At 43.2% G+C, this 22019-nt stretch overlaps 1 pseudogene; it reads left to right on the top strand.

Annotated features, from left to right (window-relative positions):
• Positions 1-20033: 20033 nt before the first annotated feature.
• LOC100763483 lies at positions 20034-20605 on the top strand (annotated as a pseudogene).
• The last annotated feature ends 1414 nt before the right edge of the window (positions 20606-22019 follow it).

The raw sequence follows: 22019 nt of genomic DNA, 5'->3' as shown, positions 1-22019 counted from the left end.
GATTGAATCAAGCTAACAAAAACCAAGAAGCACATGTGGTTTTTAAATTTAAAAAAAGAAAATGCTGTTTGTGAACTTGGATCTTGTTATCACATGGGATCAGTGTTTGCCCCCACTCCACAGCCCACCCCAAAGCTCCCCTCTTAGTGAGGTTGTCACTGCGGACAACAGCTGTGACAATGAGCACCAGGGAGAATCTTCTGTGAGGACGCACCGGTGTCATAAATGAGAGACAAACTTAACCAAGCCAGAAGCTTCCAGAAAATGAGCTTCAAGGAGAAGAGATGGGGCTGGGAGTAAGGAGATGAAGGGAAAACAGGGGTGGGGAGGGGCAGAATCTCCTGGGAGACGTGAATTCTTTAGGGAAGCTACCTCAGAGGGTCCTGATGCTGTCTCTCCTGCTGGAAAGCTCCAGTTCCCCACAGGCATATGCATGACCAGTCAGCAGCTAGATTTCCAGAGCACATGACCTGGGGACAAGGAGCCATCCATGTGAAGCCTGAGAAGTGGTCACTACCTGAGGACAGGCCAACCCACAGGAGAGAAATCCATTTATAGTAATCTGGTTTTATAGAATCTCACCCAAGCAAACTAGGCTCAGGAGGAGCACATGTATGGAGCACCATTACCAGGGACTGAGGGTGAGCATTTGAGGCCATGCCACATGGCCCTGTCCCTTTCAGTTGCCCCTGCCTTGCTATTCTCAGAAGATAGGCTACATCAGGAATGATAGGAGACGACCCTCCCCCCATACACACACACAGTGGCTACATTCCCCTGAAATGTTCCCTTTCCGTGTGTGGATCACATCCTTTGAAGACCAAGAAATGTGGAGACATGGAAGTGATAAGGGGCTGGTGAGATGGTAAAAACACTTGCTTCCCAACAATGCCATCCTAATGACCCGAGTTCAACCCCCAGATCCCGCACAGAACGGTAGAACGATGAGCCAACTCCACAAAGCTTTCCTCTGGCATCCACAAGCATGCCATAATAGCACTTCCCCTATAGCCCTCACACTCACATCACCACCACGACCACCGCCACTGTCACCACCACCATCACCATCGTCTAATAACATCATCATCCTCTGGCCACCACAACCATCTTCATTGTCATGACCACCATCATCATCATCATCATCACCATCATCATCTAATAACAGCATCATCATCTGACCACCACCGTCACCACAACCATCATCATTAACATCATCTAATAAATAAGTTCCAAGAGCAGTGTCCCAACACTTGGAACACACTACCTGCTCTTCTTGGGACATTTCATTTTCTGAGCTTTTTCCTCAAGTGTCCCCAGTGAAAGAAGAGAAAGAGGCAGCTTTGGAGCTCCTCCCTTCCTTGCTCTCCCCAGCAGGCAGGGCCCCTTCCACCATGCTCAGGGGTTAAAGCAGACCAGGGCATGCAGGGCTTCAGGTAGGCCAACATCACTACTTCCTGGATATCAAAGACCATAGTGACTGCAAACAGGAGCTGGAGTTCGCATGCTTCTCCATATGACCCGAGAGCTGTGGAGAAGGAACTCGGGGGATCATTCCAACCTCCATGAATACCCAGAACACCTGGTTTAATGACCTCATCAGTGTTACTCACTACACAGACTGGCCCAGGGTCCAGCACATTCTGGGAAAGCAGGTCGGTGAAAAGAGAGCTCGGATGCTAGGAAAGCTTGCATATCGGTGTCTGCTTTAATGAGTGGAGGTGAGAACTCACACACTATAAACATTAGGTCTGTGTTGATGCTTCAGGAAAGCTGAGGGCTGGAAGTGGCTGATGGCCAAGATGGGGCTAGTGAGTGGGGGAGCACAGCCTGTCTGAATATCGTCACATGACCAAGTACATGAATCCTGAATGCAGTCTCTGGTGAGGCCAATTTGGTCTCTCTCCCTCAGCCCCTCTCCCTGTAATGTGGTCACTTTCTGGTTCATGTTTTGTTGCTTTCTGTAGCTAGAGTTTCTTTCCAGCCTGGTCCCACTGCTGATTCTCCCCTAATAAACACAGAGACATATTAATTTACAGACTGTTGGAGGATGGCTAGGGCTTCTTACCTGCTAGCTCTCTCTTAATTATTAACTCATTTCTATTAATCTAAGTATTCCCACGTGGTCTTATCTCACCAGAGAAGGGTCTGGGCCTGTTACTCCTTCCTTGGCAACATGGCGTCTCTTTGGAGGGCTTCTCTGCCTCTCTCCCCAGCATTCTCCTCGTCTCCTAGCCCCACCTATTTTCCTGCCTATACTGGCCAATCAGTGCTTTATTCATCAACCAATAAGAGAAACATATATACGGAAGAACGTCCCCCATCAGCTTTCAGCAGCTGTTCACCATGTGAGGACATCCTAAGCCAGACACCCAGCAGAGGCAGAGCCAATCCTGTGGGCAAAGGTGGTGATGGGTTCATCCCTCCCATCATTCTCCTGGAGGCCTGACAGTGAGACATAAATCCATTCCCTGGTGTCCAGTCTCAAATCCTACAGGCAGGAAAGGGAAATAACACAGCTGAGTGTCTACAGTGTCTTGTCACAGAGACAAACTCATACTTTACAGAGGTCCTGGGTAGGAAAGGACTTGTGTAGAAATTGGGATGGTCCTGGAACCGGAGAAGGGTGTGCTTGAGGTGGGGTCATGAACTCTCACTGTTAACTTGTAAAATGGTGAAGTGCAAGTGCGGAGAACTCACCAGCCAGAGGAAAGGGCGGATTGCCAGATCTAGGCCTCACGCTGTGCAATGGAAAACCACGGGGTCTTCACAGTTCCCTATGTGGTCTTTGCTGTAGATGATCCTTCTCAGGGAGGCACAGGGCCTCTTCAATGCAACAAAGAGAAAGCACTACAAACTTTTCCCCAGGCCCTAGCTAAGAGATGGAGAGACAGCTCAAGTGGTCAAGAACATTTGTTACTCTTACAGAGGACCTGGGTTCAATTCCAGCACACACATGACAGCTCACAGCCATCAATAACTTCAGTCCCAGGGGATCCTATAGGCACGCATAGAGTGAACACACATGTACACAGGTTAAACATTCATATACATAAAGCAAAACTCATAAATAAATCTTAAAAACACTGCAAAAAATTCTAAGAGAAGGGGAAATTGCTAATCATTCTTCCTCTACTGCTCACAGTTTATTAAGATGAATTTTCTTCCACCTTCTGGTTGGTCTCTTCCAGTCTTTGTAAGCACTTTTGAGAACAGTGTCTGAGTAGGCACTTAACACTTGAGTAACATGCCTATAACTAGAAAAGATCTTAGGAGTTTACTCCCGGGACAAAAAGCCATGTAGGTCTGGACTCACCTTCTGGCTGTGAGAGGAGCTGCACTGATGTCTCAAGCAGCAACAGCAACTTCCTACCACTTCCAGGGCAGAGAGGTGCTTTTCCCAGGCAGCATCTAGGCAGGTGGCATCTGAATTCTATCTGTCTGGACCCCGATATGTTGGCAAGCTAACAGGCCAGTTCCTCTTCTGCAGTACAAGCAGAACAGCAAAAGAACACTGGAATTCTAAACTAAAGCAGTGGCAGGTAAACCCGGGCTTTGCAGCACCTTCCCTGGGTCTGGGGGTGGGGGTGGGAGTGGGGTGGAGGCTGGGCAGAGCAGCAGGTGTCTTTCTGCTTACAGACTCTTGCTATGGAAATATCCTCCCTCCTAAGAAGCTTTGCTCTGAAGGACAATCTCTCCACACCCCCTTCTCTTCCTTTCCTTCCAAGCCTAGTTGCTGAGTATATGGTGACCACAAAGGAATTCACCTTCCATGACAAAAGATGATCCATAAACTTTCCAGGGACTGGACTCATAGGGTCCCCAGATGCTCTCCTCCACTTCCTGTGTTCTGGTGGTGATGGTGACATTTGTGTGCTGAGCCTTCATCATTTTTTACAGAAGTAGCAATTGATATTCTAGGTACCAGCTCCAGAATATTTGTTACTATGAATTTGGCTGTATGCAGAATATATACTGGGTGATTTGTATTCACAAATAGGCCCCAGAAAAAGGGGATTCCTTCTCACTGGGGCATCAGCTGTAAGAGCCTCCTGATCTCACACTACATAGCCTTAGTTTTTCCCTTTGATAGTGTGCTGAGAAGCCCCCGCTAATGAGTTAACAGCAAGTCACATCTAGTGGAAAGATATGAGGCACCTGTTTTTCTCAAAATACTATCCGCCTCCCTGGCTCTGAGAGGCATATATGTCCTAATGTCAGAGAGTTGTTACATGTGCCTGTGGATAAAACTAGAAGCCTTGTGGGATAAGAGAGACCTCAGGAGAACTTTTAGAAAGAACTTTTGGAGACTTTTTAGAAAGAGCTTTAGAGAATTTTTAAGAACTTTTAGAGAAGAATCTTAAAGAGAGCTTTTGAGAGAGAACTTTTGGGGAAGAACATTTTCTTGAGAGGAACTCTTAAAGAGCCATGAGAGGAACGCGCATGTGTGAGCCGGTTTATTTCCCTCTCACCCTCAGACCCCTTTTAGAATCCCCCCACCTCCCCCCCACCCCCGCTGTCTAGCTCCTAGCCTAGACACTGAGAGAGCATGGAGTCTGGAACTTGGATGCTCTTGTTATTTGTGCCCTCTGTATGCTGAGGACTCCACGTCTGTGTGTCCCACCTTTCTCTCCAGGCTCAGGCTAGTAAATTTAGCTTATGTGAGATCTCTAATATCACACATCTAATGCAGCTGTGATGGCTTTAAAATCTGCTCAGAAACTCTGCTAGTCTTTCCTTTGTCTCTCCTATTATAGAGTGGTTGGTCTATACTACAGCGCTTCTCTACCAAAAGAGAAAAGTAAAAGTGCTGGGAGACAATTGGGGGAACTAGGTCCAAAGACTCCATAGCTTGCATCTTGTCTACTCTTGTCATTACATCCTTTGTCCTGGAAGAGGACAGCTACCAAGTTGTGAGGTTTGTCAGGCAGTCTAGAGAGAGCTCCAAGCATGAGAAACTGGGCCTCCTGTGAGCTGCCACATGAATGATTCAAATTTGCCCCCTTCAGACATCGTCACTCAAATCTACAGGCATCCAAGTAAGTCTGATGAGAAACCCTGGCCAGCGGCACACAGCTAAGCCCTTCCTGAGTTCCTGTAGAAATAGTGAGATGACAAGTGCTCATTAGCTTAAGCTGCTGAATTTGGGGATATTTTATCCTATAGCAACGGCTAACTAAGATGGTAGTCAAGTTAAATTCTTTATGTGTGCCTCAAGGTTGTTCCATCTACAGCCTCTCCATCTTAGCTGATAGCCACTGTATCCTCCAAGTTATCCAGGCATGACACTGTAGAGTCACCACCTTCTCCTCTCTTTCTCTCACACCTCAAGACCTGCCAGAAAATCTGTACTATACAGCAAAATGGGACTTTCACTGCTATCACCTAATTGGGGAGGGGAAGGGAAGCACCCTTTTTCTCCCTTTCTACATTTTCCTGCACTAAATGCTAAACCAAAATAAAGTTAGAGATGTTAAAATCAGAAGAAAAAGACCATTTCTAAAATTTTTTAAAGACAAATAGGAATACAGCTTTTATGTTGACGACATACACACTCCCCCAACCTAATATGATGTATCTTGACTGCAGGCTGAGAATGCATCTCTCAATGTGGATTTCATCTTAGATATGACCCTCTTTACACTGTAGACTAGAATGGCAAGTTGCAATTCGACAAAGCTAGAACCTTATGTGAAGATGATGCTGATGAATGGCGGTGATTTCAAGCCCAGGGTGATAGGCCTTCCCAGAGTAACAGGCTTGAGTTTGTCCTGTACAGGAGAGTATGTCAGAATGGGAATGATGGTTCTTTCACTAGAGCAACCATTCTGCCCTCACAGTCCTGCTCAATGTGCTGTGGGGTAATGCCCAGGGCGTGTCCGGATTTGAGGTGGAGTTCAGACTTTGTGTACCGATTAATAAACTAGCCTTTTGAAGCACATGGGAAGCCAGTGGTGCCCACATGGGAAGCCAGTGGTGCCTCTTAGTCACCCAGGTTGTGGACACTTTGTTTACCTTTGAAGGATAGATGGGTTCTCTGACTACAGCAGGTGCATCTTCAGCTAGTCTAAGCTCAAAGGGAAACAGATATGCCTCTCAAAGACCCAGTGGGAGGGCTTAAAGTGAATTGAAAGTTGTTTTATGGGTCAGGTATTTAAATTAAACTTTACTTTTTCAGAAACAAACAAAACAATCTAGTAGTCACTTTTTAAAAGCAAGCAAAAAGAATAAAGAATCAAGGTCACAGCTCAGTGGTACAGCACTTGTTTTGCATATTTGAGTCCCTAGGTTCAACTTCCAACACTGCCTAAAACAAGAGACAAAAACCTAAGCCAGAAAAAAAAAAAGGATAGGAAAAATTACTTTTAAAAATATGCTCTATTCAACCTAATATATTAAAAAAGTTTACCAGTAAATATGTAACTGATATAAAAATAATAAAATTAAGTCCCTTGAACTGGTGCATATTTTGCAACTAAAGCTTATTTCAGTTTGGAACAGACACTTTTAAAGTACTCATTACCCACAGGTATCCAGTGACTCTCATACTGGCCACGAAACAACTGGTAGTTAAATAATAACTTCTGTTATACTGTCACTGTCCCTCAGTTAAAGAAGAAACTAAAATTTAAATTGCAAATATTCATGAATGAACAACAAAAGCATGTCACATTTTTACCTGCATGTGTGTCTGTGTACCGCATGCATGCCTGATACCCTCAGAGGTTGGAAGAGGGCATCAGATCTCCGAAACTGGAATTACAGGTGGGTGTGAGCCACCATGTGGTGCTGGGAATCGAATCCCTGTCCTCTGGAAGAGCAGCCAGTGAGCCATCTCTCCAGCCTCCATGTCACATTTTTAAATGATGTTATTTATGGCAAAAGAAATGGAAAAAAAATACTTAGGAAAGGTTAAGCATTATACAAGTAAGTTTTTACCACAAAACCTACTAAAAGAATAGCAAATAAACTCAAAATAGAAAGGACATTAAAAAGATAAAAATAGAAATCATGGAAACTGAAATGAAATTTACCAAACCATTAAAAGCATTTTCCATGGGTGGTGGGGCTGCCAATGTTTGCTTCTCCTTGACTTTTCATTTTTCTTCTCTTACCAAATTTCTTTAAGAAAATTTTACTTCTGCTTTAAAAAATCCTCTTTCTTCTTAGACATCCACAGAGGATTTTGAAAGAGTATTTATCCTCAAATAGTAATCTTAGTAAAGGTGCTATAAAATCTGTTCTTAGAATTTGCAGAAATTGCACACAAGCAGTTGGGTAAATTATGTGACAACCGGAATTCCAGACATTTTTCTGGAAAGTTGCTGCAGCCTAATCCTGTTATGAGAAACTTCCACACATACTTCCAGGACAGAGACAAGGTGGGGTCACAAGGAGTTCCCTGGGAGGTTAAGGACAAGTCCTCTCTCTTTCATGGCATGGTCCTTTGGGAATGTGATCCAGCCTGGCCTGTGGTTCACAAAAGGAAAGACTCAAACCTCCAAGAATGGGTCTGACTCAGAGGTGCCACAGGTTAGGGCTCATGGATTCTGAAGTCTGAAGGGAGATTTGAATTTTATTCCTAGGGGTTTAAAATCTTAGAAGGGGGCCAGAATGGTGGCACACACTCACCTGCTGCTCCAGAAGCCAAAGCAGAAAATGAGAAGGATAAGGCCAACTTGGGCTACATAGAGAAGGTGTACCTCGGAATAGAATAGAACAGAAGAAAAAAAGAATAGGATAGGATAGGATAGGATAGGATAGGAATAATAGAATACAACAGAGTGATGAAGGGAAGGAGAAAAGGAGTTAATTCAAGAGGACAGAAAGAGAGTTAGCATTATTTTCCATACATAATGGGTAATTAGGCTTAAAATCCAGTCATTGAACTGTCAAGATTATTATATCCAGCAAACATCAGTTAAAATTGATAGATATAAAAGAACATTCCACATTTTCTTTATGGTATATTTATGATCACTGTATGTCATACTTGAAGTTCCAAGTCCACTGATCCCCTGACCATTTTAAGCTCATACAATGTAGTAGGCCAAGGCAGTGTCTTGAATCTTTAAGAATTAACTTTTGGGCCCAGCTGTGGTGGCACACGCCCTTAATCCCAGCACTCAGGAGGCAGAGGCAGTCAGATTTCTGTGAGTTGGAGACCAATCTGGTCTACAAGAGCTAGTTCCAGAATAGCCTCCAAAGCCACAGAGAAACCCTGTCTGGAAAAAAACAAACTAACAAAAATAAAGTAAATAAATAAAACAAGAATTAACTTTTGGACCGAAGAAATGACTCAGTGGTCAAAAATATTTGCTGCTCTTGCAGAGGACCCAGGTTTGGATCCTAGCACCCACATCTGGCAGTTCACAGCCACTTGAAACTGTACCTCCGATGCCTTCTTCTAGCCTCCATGGACACACAGGTGCACACACACACACACACACACACACACACACACACACACACACACACACACACACACACACACACACACACACGCAGACATACATACAAACATAAATAAAAATAAACCTTAGCCTCAATTCAAAGCCTCTCTTTAATTATCCTCTGAAGGTATTTTTTTCCCAAAGAACAGTTACTTAGTTAATCATCACAGGCCAACAAAACCCAGATACAAACTTAATGATTAGGTTTGTGATTAGAAAAGATCCAAGGCCTTCCCCCCCCCATGGTGTATTTCTCTCCGCCTTAGGGAAGGGGCTCTCATATCACTTTGAAGAACTCTGCAAACAGTGGAAGAGAAGACAAAGAGACCAGCTACCATCCAGGAATTCAGAGAAATTTTAGTGCATATTTACTTGACCCAGTTGTAGCATCATGGTGGGGAGAGCAGCGGGGGGGTGGGGGGGGAGCGCGCAGGTGGGAACAGTGTCTTGGAATCCTCTTCAAGCATGTTCTACCACTGACCTGAAGAATTCCCACACACTCCATCTCTTAGAGTTTTCACCTTCTCCCTGTAGTGTCATGATCAGGCACAACTTTAATAAGTAGGTTTGGAGGGGATCATTCCAGATCCAAACTACAGTGATTTCTAATTTCTCATTAGATGGTAAAGATGTTCGCTATCTGTCTTGCCAGGAAGAATTATTGGAAAGTGGCCTTCTTGGGTGTCAGAGGAAGTCAACTCAGAAAGATCCTAGCAACTCACATCAGGAAAGAGCTAGGGAAGCCATTCAGAGGCCTATGCTCCCGGAACTCTCAGGAAAACTGCTCTGTGAGCCACCAGGATAAGCTGGGCAAAGGGAAATGCTGTTATTTTGTGTTTGTTTGTTTATTTTGCATCTTGACCATATTTTCCCCTCCCTCCTCTCCTCCCAGTCCCCCTCCCATCTCCACCACACTCCTCAATCCACTCCTCCTCTGTAAAACTCACATTTTATAAAAGTGAACAGACAAAACAAACAAAAACCCCAAAATAAGAAATTTACATCTATCAGGCATGGTGGCACAAACCTACAATTCTAGAACTCAGGGGGATCAGGTGTTGAAGGCTAGTTTCAGCTACATGAAGACTCTGTCAAAAACAAAACAAATCAAAACCTCTTCATATTTAGGTACAAAGACCGGTGAGGTTTTTAGAAGGCGCATGTCAACACGGTGTGTTCATGCTCTAACATGGTAAGTGTAAGTCACAGTGATTAGACTCAGGGAAGGCTGATAAGACATGCTGCGGGAGGTAGACCTTAATCCTAGGCTTCAGATTTAACAACCTCAAAGAAAATGTGGCACCTATGCAAATGAACTGCAGAAGATGTTACTTACAATCTGGGAAAATTCAAATATTCCACAAGGCAAAAGCACAGAAAGAACCATCATCCAAGTAAAAGGTTAAGGGGGGAGGGCATGGTGAGCATCGAGATCTGTAGTGGAAAAGCTGTGTGCTCCCATCTGCATTGAGGAGAAATGGTCTCTCGTGTTGGCAGACAGAATTGAAGGGAAATAAGCTGGATATGATGGAAACATGAGACAGCTGCAGCAGAAGCCTAAGCAAGACATTCTGAGCCCAAACCAAACACACCGAAACCATCCCCTGTGAGATCCAGGAGGCAGTACTCACACAAGGCATAGCTCGTAGAGTCCCAGACCAAACTGAGGCAACACAGTAGGAATAAATATGTAGTTACAGAATATAAGAAAAATCTGTGAATCACTGACAGAATTTGACGGGACAGTAAAGGAAAAGTCAACAATGATTGTTGGGAGCCAAATCTCAGGGCTTGGCATGAGATCCTAGGCCATGATTGGCAGGCCACATAGTTAACCTTTACATAGCAGCTCCTTAGAACCTCAGCTCAAGAAAGGAAAGAACTTGACCCAGTCCTCCACCCACAGGCTCAGTCACCTAGGCAACCCTTCCTGGGCCTCTTATTCATAAACTCTTTATCCTGCCAAGCATCCTCTTTGTGGCTTCCTAATATCCTGCCTACACTAACACCTGGGGCTCAAACAACCCATTCTACCCCTCCCCATATCCTGCTCAGCCGACTATATAAGCTAGCCTGAGAAAAGTAAAGTTTGCCACTTGATCAGAATCCTGTATTGTGGTCGTTTTTTCTGTGTCTCTTGTCCCCATTCCCTATCCCTGACTCTCTTGCTCCAGGTTGATGTCCTGCAGGTCGGAACAAATGATACTCACATTTCTTATAAAAGACAAAAGCTCACATAGAGTCATTCACTGTGCCTGGAACAGTAGAAGAAGAGCATACGTGGGTGGATGAACAATGAGAGAGAGAAGAGTTTGAGAGATTTGGAGGCGTCTGAAGGATGTCTGGAGGATACAAGGAGAGTCTAAACTAAGCAATAAAAGTCTTGGAATCAGGGTACATACAGGTTGGTTCCCAGCACCCCCCACATGCTGACACACAGTCATCTGTGGTTCCAGCCCAGGAACCCAATACCCTCTTCTGGCCTCCATCAGCACTACACACAAATTGTGCACAGACACACCTGCAGGCAGAACACCTGTGGTGGCTATTCTTGGTTGTCATCTTGACTATATCTGGAATTAACTGAAACCCAAAAATGTTTTGGAGTTTTGTTTGTTTGGTTTTTGTATTTTTGATTTTGTTTTCTAGTTTTTCCCCCAGGGGATTTTTGCTTAATTTGAAAGATTTACTTCTGGATCGGGACCCTTGAGGTGGGAAGATGTACTTTTAATCCAGATCTTTTGAGGCAGAAAACACACCTTTAATCTGGGCTAGAAGCATATATAAGGACATGGAAGAAGGATGTTTTTTATATTTGCTTATTCTTATCTTGCTAGCAAGTCCATTCCTTCACTGACATTAGAGCCTGCTTCTTCAGGATTCTGGCATATACTAAAGACCAACTGAGACATCCTTTTGAACAACTACTGGATTCTTGAACCTTCCATTCATAGGCAGCCCTTGTTGGATTAGCTGGACCATAGCCTGTAAGTCATTCTAATAAATTCCCTTTATATAATATATATAGAGAGATTCATTCTGTAAGTTCTATTACTCCAGAGAACCCTGACTAATATAACACTTATATACATAAAAATAATATAAAATAAATATGGCATTGCAGAGAAATGATAGATCTGCTATGTTCTATCCCTTAGCTATTCTGCATGCCTTCTGCTTTTAGTGCCAAGCCAATCCACTTACACAACTATTTTATTTACAAGTTTTAAAAGAGGAACAACCAAGTGTCATGATATTATTGTATCCATCCCCAAGTCCATGTCATTTCAATTTCAAGTCTTTTTACTTCATAAGTATGCAACCTATGCCCGAATAATCCCTGCAACCCATTCCTCAACAGATACACTCGAGGAAGGAAAACAAGAACAACCTGAACAAAAGTCACCAGCAAAGGAAAGAAAAGTCAATGAGCAGCATCCCTCACCCCACAGCAGGGAGAGTGGGGAGTTCTCTTGGTGAGGAAGTAGAATTATTGATCACCCAGTATGGCTGCCTGCAGTCCTGCACATTGGATAGAAGTCTTCTTTTACACACTGCCCTCCCTGGCACAACCTGGAGGGATATAGAATAGTCCCTTCTAGAGAACAGTCTTCTTTAGTAGACAACTTGCTGTTCACTCAGTTTATGAGAGGCAGATTCCAGGGTTGCCTTTGAGGCTGAGGTAGCATAAGATCTCACTTGTCTACCCTAGAAATTTCACTAATAATCAATTCTCTTAAAAGTCTCATAGGTATCAGAACTTTTTGGTGAGTCCTGGGGTTTGAACTTAGGTCACCAGGCTTGGCAACAAGCTCTTCTACCTAATGAGCCATCTAGGCAGCCTCTGAGTGCACCCTTTTAAATCTGATTTGACTCAAAAGTCCTTCTTTCTGTCTTATTTTTAGAAACATGAAATAACTCGCAGTTCCATGAAATGTAGCATTTAATTGAACTTTAAAATTTAAAACCTTTTTCAAGGCTGCTAGACAATGATGAACTTTATAGATAGATTGCCTTGAAATTGAGGTCCTTCATAGAATGTTAGGTAGTGCTAAGTGTCAGGAAGAAAAATGAAGACAAAGAAAGCAATATAGCCAAGAGGTGCAGCTTTATAAAGGAGTGGCTGTAAAAGTGATGTTTGAATAAAGACCTGGATGGGGTTATGGTGATTTGAAGGAGAACGGCCCCATAGGCTCATACGTTTGAAAGCTTTAGCCCCAGTTAGTAGAAATGTTTGGGAAGGATTAGAAGACATGGCCTTGTTGGAGAAGGCGCATCACTGGGGGTAGACTTTGAGATTTCAAAAGCACATACCAGGTCCAGTCTTGCTGTCTACCTCCAACCTGCCAATAAGATGTAAGTTCTTAGCTGTGGCTCCAGGGCCATACCTGCCTACCTGCTGCCATGCTCCCTGCCATGATGGTCATAGGCTCGCCCTTTGAAACTGTAAGCACGCCCCAAATTAAATGCTTTCCTTTATAAGTTGCTTTAATCATGGTTTCTCTTCACAGCAACAGAAATGTAACCAAGACAAGGTAAAGTTAACAACCTGAAGATATCTGAGGGGAGAATGTTCCAAAGAGAGTACAGCAAATGAGAGTATCCTAATACTGACATCAGCCTCACCTCATCGAGAAGGAACAATGAGGACAACGTGGTTGAAGGAAAGTGAGTGGACATGCCCAAGACTGGAGAGAGGAGATACATAATTTATGTAACAATTTCCTTACTTGGGGCATATAGGCTATTTATAATAATTTTACTTTGTGAATCTATACCTAATACTTCAGAATTGTTTCTTTAGTATAGAAGGACTCCAGTAAGTAGAAATCTTAGATTGAATGGCTTAAACATTTTTATTCATGATGCTGAATTGATTTCTTAACACACGCTATGTTCACTTCCACAAAGAAAGGTTTGAACACCCTCTTTATGCCCTTCAGCACTGTTAACTATTATCAACATGATGAGCAAATGAGGCAGTATAGAACTCGAGTTTCCCCACACATTTACTGGCCTGTTAAATTTCCTTGTCATGAGCTTAGGATAGGTTGGCTCAAATTCTAGTACCTGAGACTAAAGTATACCACCCCAAAACTATGCCTCTTTGCTTTGAGAATTATTTTGAGCTGACTGTATTAAGAAACTGTGGATACTGGAGAAACTATAAAAAATTGGCATTTTAAAAAGACACTTTTCATTGTTCACGTCCAGTTTGGTCTGCCATGTTGTTGAGATAATGACAATAGCAGTAGACACACGTTTACTCTAGAGGCGGTGGGACCTGGGAGAATGGAGCCGATAAACGAGGCAGACTAAAGTCTCACGCAATAGCCAACTTATTCAGAGCATCAGACAGTTTATACTCTAAAGGTTAAGAGGAGTCACCTGAGTAAAGTGTACAGTCACAAGGGCAAGCTGCATGTGGCAAAAACATGTTTTTCCGTAGAGGCATATAAACAAATAACAATAGCCAGTTGTAATGAATAATCTGAAGTAAATTTATTCCTATCTACTACTCCTGGGAGAGGCACGAAAACACACTCCAATTCCATGTTTTGAAGAAACTGAGGTCACAAGACTCTTGTCTTATTTTCTTGGAATTTTCTCACAAACACTCAGAATTCTCCTCACATGACCTCATTCTTGGGCCGATTCCGAAAGACATGCTACTGTAGATGAGGGATATCTCTTGGGGCCCCACCTCTAAGCAAAGGCCTATGTGGAACTAATAACTGCTGAGTGAGAGAGAATTAGTTGTCCCAATGGATAAGCCCCCAAAATGGTTATCCAGTTCCAAGTGGTCATTCCTGAGATCATATACATACAAGGAACACTAAACAGAATAAGTATTTATATATCTACGCATTTACACAGATATGTAATTAAAGAAAAAGAGGCCATTAGAGGGAGCAAGATGGGGTATAGGAAATGGATGGGAGGGAGGAAAGAGAAGGGGGAAATGACATTATTGTATCTTAATTTTAAAATAGAAATAATACATATTTAAAAAGACATTTCACCTTTAACCTTTACAAAAAAAAAAAAAAAAACTCAACTTTTAGAGCTGTCTCCCCTCTGCATTGTGGGTGAACAAGGAGATCCCAGAGAATGACGATCCATAGAAAGACATGACTTACATGTAGATAAAAGGCCTTACCCTTGCCTTAAGGGTCTTTCCTCACACTGATCTGTCTTGTTTCCCATAATAGGAAGCGTGTAAAATATACAGCTCAAGATAATCTTAGCGATCTACTGTAGAGATTGCCTAGTCCCCCTGGGCTTTCTCCTACAGTAGATATACATGTCCCAAAACTTGTTTGCTTTTCTCATATCAATCTGTCTTTTTAACAGGAAGTCAGCTAAAGAACACACAAAGGTTGAGAAGAAAATTGTTTTTCCTCCTGTATACTTTTATGCAATGTCTATGATTAACTTTCTCCATGATTTATGTAAGCAACAGTAATAGTTTATCAATTTATACAATCTCTTTGTTAACTTGTTAAACCCCACCTGTCCTTTTTATACATTCTCCCAGAATAATACAGAGAAGCAGTCCAGTGCACCATTTACTGCCCTGACGACATTTCTAACCCACCCTCATCTTATATATCTTTGGTGATAGGATATCTGAAGACCAAACGTTCCTCTTCTGGTGGGCTAGTCCAAACTAGTTCAACCTAAGAGAGCTGCCAGGACAGCCACCAAATGACCTGCAGCTTTCTCCCAATCTGATTCCCATGCTACATACACCACTAAGATGGCTGGAAATACCAGACCATGAAAGTGCTCCTGGCAGGCGGGCAGCCGGGCGGGCGGAGACTGGGAGGGCTCTGAGATAGAGACAGACCAGACTATCAGACTGGGACATTTCCACATCATCTCCAGTATACTGTCACCATCAGAGGGGAAATGTATACATGAGACAAAGCCAAGCATAGCAAGCAAAGCTTGCTTATTTGTTAAGATGCACACTCAAGAGGGAGCGTGGGTTCCTTAATAGGCTTTTTAGTGGGCTTAGTGATTCCAGGGGCTGATGTATACAGTTACATACATTTTTAAAGTCTTTATGTCTATGAGGGGAGTATGCACATGTGAGTGTAGGTGCCCAGGGAGACCAAAAGAAGAGGGTATCAGAGCCCCTGAGGCCATCAGGCGTGGGTCCTGGGAACTGAACTCCCATCATCTGCAGTGGCAGCACAAGCTTTTACAACCTGAGCCATCTCTCCAGACCCCACACAGATCCTTATTTCTTGACCAGGGTGACTGGACAAGAACAATATTGTTTTTTCATGTCAGGACACAGCTAGAATGTCATGGTGTCCGAAGTTGAGACTGTTTTTCCTTCTGTGCAAAGCCCAGTTGGATGGTTGTTGACCCAGTGTCTGGACATGCTTATAGGTTATAACTCCTCTGCTTGGCATTCCTTCCGGCTTCTCTCCAAGTTCTTCCCTTTAGCCCCTTACTGCTCCTTAGTCAATCCTTGTCACAAAAGGAAGTGGAAAAGGTCATACCAGAATTCTGGGTCATCCAGGAAATGGCAGACTGTGTGTCCCCTTGCCAACCCATACACATGTCATTAAACTTGTTTAGTTTCTCCTATTGGTCCGTCCTTATCACTCCATTGTCCTTATCTATGGCTTCTCAACCTTATTCCCCTTTCCCATGATGTTGACACTCACAATCAGTTCATTATGGGCTTTATGACACCAAACTGAAAAGATGATCCTTCTCTCTGGGTGGGGTGATCAAAAAGGCTATTGGTAAATATTCTGCTTAGCATCTCATCATTGCCCTGTTGGGAGTCTCCAGCCGGAATCAGGCTCACACAGCAAGACTAGACTGTATGTATTGTCTCTCCGTTCATGCTGTCTCCTCCCTCTGACTGTACTCCCCATCACTCAGGTCCTTCATCCTTTAAGCTATAACGTGTTTGCTGTTCATTAATTATACTATATAGCCTCTCCCACAAAAGCCAGAGGTATGTTTCTATGGTGATGGTAGAGAAAGCCTATGCAGAACTGTAGCAGCTGGTATTCGCTTACTCTGAGAGCTCATTAAACTGACTGGTATGAAAGGATAGTGGGGATCCTGAAAGAGCCTCGCAGAGGTCAAAACTTTGTGGTAAAGTTGTCAGTAAAGAAGCTCAGACACAAAACTTTCACACCTATCCAATAGCAACTTGACACATTCGTGATGTTTTTCATGTGCGACCTCTGATATCTGGTCTGAGACAGCTTTTTGAACTACGTTATTGGGGAAGCAGAATTTCATGTGGCAGCTATGAAATGATAAGGGACTGCAGGAGAGTCTGCTCATTTAAAAGTGGAAGGACAAACACCTTCTCCTGTGAAAGGGAAACAATGGGAAAGACAAAGATTAACAGTATAATTAATAAAAAATATATCTACTGCAAAACTGCAAAAATCATTTTGTGTTTGCCCCTGAATGTGATAAAACAGCACCAAGGTGTAATTTTAGAAAAGATAACATTGTATATTTCATGCATACATCAAATGGGTAGGTGTCAAGGTTTTACTTGCCCATTAGCTGGTGAGTGAACAAAATGATGCTACAACTGATTTAAAAGCATTTGAAAGACTAGGTATTTATAGAGAATGTTAGAATAAGATTGTGAGGTCAGACACAAAATTGGTTGATGTCCATTAAAAAGCAAACCATAATCAATGTCCTTTGTCATTGTAGAGAGAAGGTATTTGCATCTCAAAAAAAACAAAAAGCAAAAACCACACACTAACTTTGCCCAGGGAATTAGAAAACCAATCCCAACACCACACTACAAATGCCCTGTTCTCTCTTCTGTCTACTTCCAAATTCCAATACCTGACCACCTGCTCCCATCTCCAAAGAAAGCAGAGGAACATGGGAAAGAGGGAGAAGCCATCAGTGAACACCTTTGCTCTCTCAGACACCAGGAAGGAAAAACCTGCATAGAACACCTGCTCCAGGTATGGGATGTAGCAAACTTTCTGAGACCGCAGCCCCCAAATCATGACATGGAGACTGATTAATTATAAATTCTCAGCCTTAGCTTATGCTTGCCCACTAACACTTATAACTTAATTTAACCTGATTCTCTTCATCTAGGATTTGCCTCGGGTTTTTTTTGTTTGTTTGTTTTTTTGTTTTTTGTTTTTTTTTTACCTTTCTTTCATTCTGTATGTCCTACTTTACCTGCTTCTTTCATGTAGGGCTGGCTAGCAACTGCTTGGCTGGCTGGCCCCAGGCGTCTCCCTTTCTCCCTCATCCTCTCTTTTGAGTCTCGATTCCTCATCCAACTTATTCTCTCTGCCTGCCAGCCTTGCCTATCCCTCTACTTTCTAGCTATTGGCCCATCAGCTTTTTATTAGACCAATCAGGTGCCTCAGGCAGGCAAAGTAAAGCAGCAACACATCTTTACATTGTTGGACAAAATGCAGCATAAACAAATGTGACACATCATTACATAGTTAAATTAATGTTCCACAACAAAGGTTTCTACAGCTAACAGCACAGTCCTAACCAAAAAGATAGCATGAAAAGGCCCTGAATCGTTTGGGTGGATGAACGGTTTGTTGAAACCTCTTTACCTGATATAGAAGGTCCTTGGTTCTAACTTACTTTTGATACTGGGAGTATTAAAGAAGTATAAAAGAAAAAAAAATAGCTGACAGATGTTAACCAATGGATGGGGACCCTGGATAGAACAGAGATGGTTTTGGAATTTTTCTTAACAATAGAAATTCTCACTCATATATGAATTTTAGACATAGAGCAAAGGATTCCCAGCCTACAACCCTCTTCACCAAAGAGACTAGGAAACAAGAAGGACTCTAAGGGAAAAATGCATGGACCCCAGGAATGGGAAGGGGCAGGAACTCCTGAGCTAATTGGGAGCATGAGAATAGGGGAGAGGGAGCTGCCAGAATGAGAGGAGAAGAGGAGAGGAGGAAATGGAGGAGCAGAAATATTGAGTTGGGGGAAGAATAGAGGAGAGCAGGATGAGAGATACCATATTAGAGGGAGCCATTATAGGTCTGGGGAGAGATCTGACACTAGGGAGATTTCCAGAGACATACAAGGATGACACGAACTGACAATCTAGGCAATGGTGGAGAGGATAACCTAAATGCCCTTCCCTATAATGAGACTGATGACTACTTTTTATGCCATCCTAAAGCCCTCATCCAGTGGCTGATGGAAGCATAGGAAAACATCCACAGATATACACTGAACTGAACTCTGGAACTTAGTTGCACAGAGAGAGGAATGAAGATTAAAGGGGTTGGTACCAGGCTGGTGGAACCCACAGAAACAGCTGGCCTGTAGGAGCACATGGACCCCAGACTGCTGTCTGAGAGGCCGGTACAGGACTGATCCTGGATGACAATTGACATGGATGTCAATGAGAAGGCCTCCACACTCTAGGGGGCCCCTGGTAGTGGATTAGTATTTTTCCCTGGTGTAAGAAGGGACTTTGAGAGCCCATCCCACATGAAGGGATGCACTCTTGGCCTGGACACATGGGAGAGGGACAAGGCCCGGCCCAGGATGATGTGGTGGACTTTGGGGAGCCCCCATCGAGGGCCCTACCCTGCCTGGGGGGTGGAGGGTGGATGGGTAGGGGGGTAGGTCGGGCATAGGGCATAGGGGTGGGAGAGAGGGGAGGGAGAGGGAGAAGGGATTGACATGTGAAACAAACTTATTCCTAATTTGAATTAATAAAAAAATTCTCTCACAGATATGCAATCTTGCAGCTCGAGGCACAGGCTAATTCACTGTCTGAAGAGGGCTCACTCTCTGCTCCCAAGTTAGCAATTTGTTACCATGGTCACCAGAGGGGACAAATTTGTGTCCATTCATGGTGGAAGGGGAAATAGGTCAGGCAATACTCTCAATTCTTTTTTCTAAGGTCACTAATCCCATTCACAAAGGACAACACTTATTGGTTAATAAGCTCTTTAAAATCCCACCTTTTGGGACTAGAGAGATGGTTAAGAGCACTGGCTGCTCTTGCAGAGAACATGAGATCAAGTCCCAGCATCCACATGGTAGCTAACAACCATCTGTAACTCCAGTAACTAACACCCTTCTTCTGACCTCCAAAGACACCAGGCACACTCAGACATAAAATAAAATAACTTAAAGTGGGACTTTCCAATAGTGCTATATCACAGTTTTATCATGAATTTTAGAGGGACACAAACCTTTAAACTACCACATTCTGCTAGCCCCAATGAATGTCCTTTTTGCAGCAACACTCATTATATACAATAATAGCCCCAGTGTCTTAATTCATTGAAACATCTTAAAAATCTAAGTCCCAAGTCTTGTCTAAATAGGATATGGATGAAAGTCAAGGTATAATTCATCCTGAAGTAAACTGTCTCTCCAACTGTGAGTCTGTGAAACCAAACAAGTTATGCACTTCCAAAATCAAACGGCAGGACATGCACAGGCAGGCGCTCCCTTTCCAAAAGGGAGAAGAAGAAAAGAGTAGTAGACCCCAAATAAGTTTAAAAGCCAACAAGACGGTCTCATGAATTCTCCCAGTAGCCCTTACTTCCTCTTCCTGTAAGCGACCTGAGGTAACCTGTGAAGATGGTTCGCTACTCTCTCGACCCAGTAAACCCTACAAAATCATGTAAGTCAAGAGGTTCAAATCCCCGGGTTCACTTTAAGAATACCCGTGAAACTGCCCAGGCCATCAAGGGTATGCATATCCAAAAAGCCACCAAATACCTGAAAGATGTCACATTGAAGAAGCAATGTGTGCCATTCCGGCGATACAATGGTGGTGTTGGCAGGTATGCCCAGGCCAAACAGTGGGGCTGGACGCAGGGTCGGTGGCTGAAAAAGAGTGCTGAATTTTTGCTGCACATGCTTAAAAGTGCAGAGAGTAATGCTGAGCTTAAGGGTCTAGACGTAAATTCTCTGGTCATCTAACACATCCAGGTGAACAAAGCACCTACAAGCCGTCGATGAATTTACAGAGCTCACGGCCGGATTAACCCTCCCTCTGCTCCCCCTGCCACATTGAGATGATCCTCACAGAAAAGGAAGAGATTGTTCCCAAGCCAGAAGAGGAGGTTGCACAGAAGAAAAAGATATCCCAGAAGAAACTGAAGAAACAAAAACTTATGGCACGGGAATAAATTCAGCATAAAATAAATGCAGATAAAATTATTAAAAAAAAAAAAGCCAAGAAGACAAACAACATTATTGAATCTTAGGAATTCTGTTCCAAGGCCTGGAGAGATGGTTCAGGAGTTAACTTTCTGCTCTTCCAGAGTTCCCAAGCTCTGTCCCAAGGACCCATGTGTAGGCTCACAACTGCCTCTAAGTCAGGAACTCTAACACCTTCCCTGGTCTCCACGGGCACTGCACTCACATATATAAACATAAACATATATACCCATACACATAATTAAAAACAAGTAATTTTTTAGTTTTCCACCAGGGATAGTGGTATACATCTCTAACCCCAGCACTAAGGATACAAATACTAGCCAGTCTCTATGAATTTAGGTCAGACAGTGCTATCTAGGGAGACCCTGTCTCAGATTTCCTTTGATGCCATATCCCTCTTTCTGGATATACTGGGGAAGGAGTGGGATCCGTTAACAAGTCTGCCACCAGGGCTCTCCTGAGTGCTTTCTCCATTGTGGCTTTCCCAGGTTGGAATTTGTATGTGTGTTTGTTTGTTCATTTGCTTGTTTTGTGGTGCTGAGAGTTGAAGCATTAACTAGGACTCAAATATGCTAGGCAGTCACTGTATCACTGAGCTACATCCCCATCTCTAGGCTAGAATCGGATGCCTATGCCTCTCCTGGGTCTAAGTGACACACTGTTGGCTCTGTAAACCTGGAGTCTTAAACATGGCCCCGTTCCCATGGCCTCACCATCCATTATCATTGTGGGTACTCTCAGCAGTGGCCCTTACCAAACAGCTACACTACAATTGCCCTATGGGAGCTCTTGTACTCTGTTCACCATCACCAAAATTTACCACTCTGCCTCCCAAAGGGGCATCTTAAGTCACACTTTGGATAGCCAGAGTGCCAAGACTGAATGCTTGGAACATGAACTTAAGAATGTGTGGCCCTGCCTAAAACTCAACTCTGATGAACTGAGAACTTCAAGCTAAGTCAGATACCCTGAATCTGATAAGAGAGAAACTGTGGGATAACCTTAAATTCGTTGGCACAGGAAAAGACTTTCTGAAAAGAACACTGACAGCACAGGCACTAAGAATAACAAATGAGACTTCATGAAACTGAAAACAAAAAACAAAACAAACAAAAACACCATCGTTTAGACGTTACAGGCTAGAGGTTGGGAAACTACTTTTTTACCCACTATGCACCTGATAGAGGGCTAATATCTAAAATATATAAGGAATGCAAGATTTTGTTCTAAGGTATACTGTAAAGGTTTAGATTAGTGCACATTTTGCTTTCTTCATTATTTTCCTGCTGCTGTGATAAAGCAACTTAAGAAGGAAGGGGTTATTGTGTCTCATAGTTCAAGGTTATGGTCCCTAACAGTCAGCAAGTCCCAGTGGCAGGA

Source organism: Cricetulus griseus (genome assembly GCF_003668045.3).
Source record: "Cricetulus griseus strain 17A/GY chromosome 1 unlocalized genomic scaffold, alternate assembly CriGri-PICRH-1.0 chr1_1, whole genome shotgun sequence".
In the NCBI taxonomy this organism is placed as follows: domain Eukaryota; kingdom Metazoa; phylum Chordata; class Mammalia; order Rodentia; family Cricetidae; genus Cricetulus; species Cricetulus griseus.
The sequence above is the reverse complement of the archived record's forward strand: the minus strand, read 5'-3'. Positions and strand labels throughout refer to the sequence as shown.